The sequence below is a fragment of the Limulus polyphemus genome, unplaced genomic scaffold (assembly GCF_000517525.1).
Source record: "Limulus polyphemus unplaced genomic scaffold, Limulus_polyphemus-2.1.2 Scaffold9902, whole genome shotgun sequence".
Lineage (NCBI taxonomy): Eukaryota > Metazoa > Arthropoda > Merostomata > Xiphosura > Limulidae > Limulus > Limulus polyphemus.
In genome coordinates this window covers 17,229-20,395 of record NW_013675512.1, presented here as the reverse complement: position 1 = coordinate 20,395, position 3,167 = coordinate 17,229, and the positions used below count along the sequence as shown (strand labels likewise).

Genomic DNA, 3,167 nt, shown 5'->3' with positions numbered 1-3,167 from the left:
ACTTCTTGAAGGCCATAGTTAGGCCTAAATAAAATGTTTTTAATTGTGTACCAGTTTAACGTTGAATATTATTTATGATTTTTTACTTATTAACATTGTTTGTATCCCGCGATAGTTCGTCCATCTGTTGTTCTATTTCAATATTGTAATACGCTGTTTGAATATTGTACGTTTCTGTAATAAGTAATATATTCTACTCTATTTAAATACACAGATTTCATGTTGTAATACAGTTTACTTATTAAAATGCGTTGTTTATCTGTTATAATACGCTAATTATCTCGTGTAATATGCTGGTTATCTGTTTTAATGTCTTTCTTTTGTTTTTTATTAATAATAATTTCCTTTTGTGCGTATTTATACATATACAAATGATAGTATATTACGGATGTATTTTCTTAAGTGTTGTTTCTGTATTCCCTTGGTTGTGAATACTTATAAAACATAACACTATTGCAACCAAAGCCATTTCTTACACTTAAATACTTGTATCATTCAACAATAAAATATAAAGAAACATTTTATACTTAACAATACAACAATATATTTAGTACCACTGTTAATAAAAGAAACACAACCAAGACTGAATATATTAATTCAGAACTTCTAAATATTCAATAATCAAACACATCCTTTTAAAACCGTACGTAATACAAAATCGGTTTCTTCTTTCAGGTAATGATTTCAAGTATTTCAATGGTACATTAAGAGAAGGGTCTTTATCGCGCTGAAATTTATCATAAAAACATCCCGTATAGTTTTCTATAAGTCAATTTAAGGCTGGTTGCTCTTTGTTTACCCTGTTAATTAACATGATGAACAAATACTAAGTATCCACTTTTTTGAGTATGAGGTCTTTAACTAAAAATCACGTGTTCATTCAAATATGAATTTTGGGATTATTGGTAACTAAAAAAATTACAATTATGAACAAACAGTGCTTGATCTTCTTTCTCGTAGATATGTAAAACTAATAGTTGGTTAACCTGTTAGTAATGTCATAATGTTATATCTAAGGTTAACCTGTTAGTAATGTCATAATGTTATATCTAAGGTTAACCTGTTAGTAATGTCATAATGTTATATCTAAGGTTAACCTGTTAGTAATGTCATAATGTTATAGCTAAGGTTAACCTGTTAGTAATGTCATAATATTATAGCTAAGGTTAACCTGTAAGTAATCTCATAATGTTATAGCTAAGGTTAACCCGTAAGTAATGTCATAATGTTATAGCTAGGGTTAACCCGTAAGTAATCTCATAATGTTATATCTAAGGTTAACATGTTAGTAATGTCATAGTTATATCTAAGGTTAACCTGTTAGTAATGTCATAATGTTATAGCTAAGGTTAACCTGTAAGTAATCTCATAATGTTATAGCTAATGTTAACCCGTAAGTAATGTCATAATGTTATAGCTAAGGTTAACCCGTAAGTAATCTCATAATGTTATAGCTAATGTTAACCCGTAAGTAATGTCATAATGTTATATCTAAGATACATATATTTCTATTGGAATCCAATAAAATCGAATCTTCAGCCAGGATTTACAATATGTGTTGGAAAGTACCACAGAAGCACTCAACATATAGTGAATTCTATAAAAAAAACCCATCTGTTTACTGTTTCTATATTTCGTCTATTGTACTTTCTTTTGAGTTTTCTTAGCGCAGGCTAAAAATTTTGTTTCAATTGAACTTGCTAAACTCTAACAAGCTTATTTGTTATTCATAAAGAACGTAGGACACCTTTTTATAATTTGTCTTTCAGTTTAAACATCAGAAACTGATAATCAGTTAGAAAATGTATCATCTAAAAAAACGAACAAATTTTTATTAAGACTTTAGAATGTTTAATGGTTCCGTTACAAAGTCTTTTCATTATTCTAAACTTTATCCAATATGTTGGTTTTACAAAATGGAATATAAATGGCAAAGAAAATACCAGATGATGCATATTTTGATAATAACTATTACTCTGCGCTTAATTTTTGGTGTTTCTTAACGACAAATGGCATCTCAAGGAAAATATTACGATCGGAACCACTTTCGAAAATTTCCTTACTTAGCAAAGAATGAAAAGGTTAATTTTAGCAATGATGCATTTCTGTGAAATGCTTTTTATTTTGGTAAATAGGACCCCAAGGGTTTTTGTTCAGGTTTTCGTTTCGGTTTCCGGATTCGGGTTTCTGGATACCCTGATCTCGCTTTTTATCTGTCCAAGCTGACGTATTCATTTCTGGCGACCTCTCTTTCTTCCTAAACAAACAACAACAACAACAACAAATAATGAATTTGAAAAAACATATTTAGGAATTTGTATATTTCATATATCGAAACAGTTCTTGAAACTGTGATTTTTTTTTATAATTTTCTATTTTTATTTCCTGACTTGATTATTCATCAACACATCATATTACAACAAAATAACGAGCTTTTCTTAAAACTATTGTGAACTATCAAATTCAAATTAATAAAAGCATTATCCGAACATCCAATGTTTCTAAAATGATTTGAAAAGCTACCTCACATGTAAAGGAAAAGTTAAATTTTAGCATATATTAGTTGGTTTTAGAGCTTCTACAGTGTTCACTTATGGGTAAATATAAAACTTACTCATCATTCTTTTTTTGCTGATTTGCTGATCCTACGTTAACGCTCCTCATGTTTTATTTCTTTCTCAATGAAAAGAACTATAAACGGAACTCTACTGTTTTACGAAGTCTGGAAGCAATTCGGTATTTATTTGGGCCTGTAAGCTACAGCTCTGTAGAAGTATTCAATACACTGCTACTATTGGCACTATTTACCTTCACGGAAGGGAAAAAAGGACGGGAACTCCTCTCGTTAATATGGAAAGCTGAAGAATCAAAAGCCAACACCAAAACTTGATAAATAAACAGAATAAATGAATAAAATCAGTAAAAGCTGATGAAAAGATCAATGAATAAAAAAAAGTGCATTACGCTGATAAAAAGCTAACCTCTTTTCTTTTACTAGCTTTCTTTTTTGCATAAACACGTATATTCCAGAACTGTTTTTGCATAAACATATATATTCCAAATTGTTTTTGCATAAACATATATATATTCCAGAATTGTTTTTGCATAAACACATATATTCCAGAATTGTTTTTGCATAAACACATATATTCCAGAATTGTTTTTGC

The 3,167-nt window shown here is 29.1% G+C and overlaps 1 long non-coding RNA gene across 1 annotated transcript in view; it reads right to left on the bottom strand.

Moving 5' to 3' along the window:
- Positions 1-507: 507 nt before the first annotated feature.
- The window catches only part of LOC106476141, a 5,992-nt gene continuing 3,332 nt past the window's right edge, over positions 508-3,167 (bottom strand). Inside the window, exons 2-4 of the long non-coding RNA XR_001291872.2 lie at positions 2,615-2,858; positions 1,024-2,257; positions 508-986 (exon numbers count right to left, since the gene is read on the bottom strand). This is a non-coding gene — a long non-coding RNA (uncharacterized LOC106476141). The remainder of the gene's footprint in view (positions 987-1,023; positions 2,258-2,614; positions 2,859-3,167) is intronic.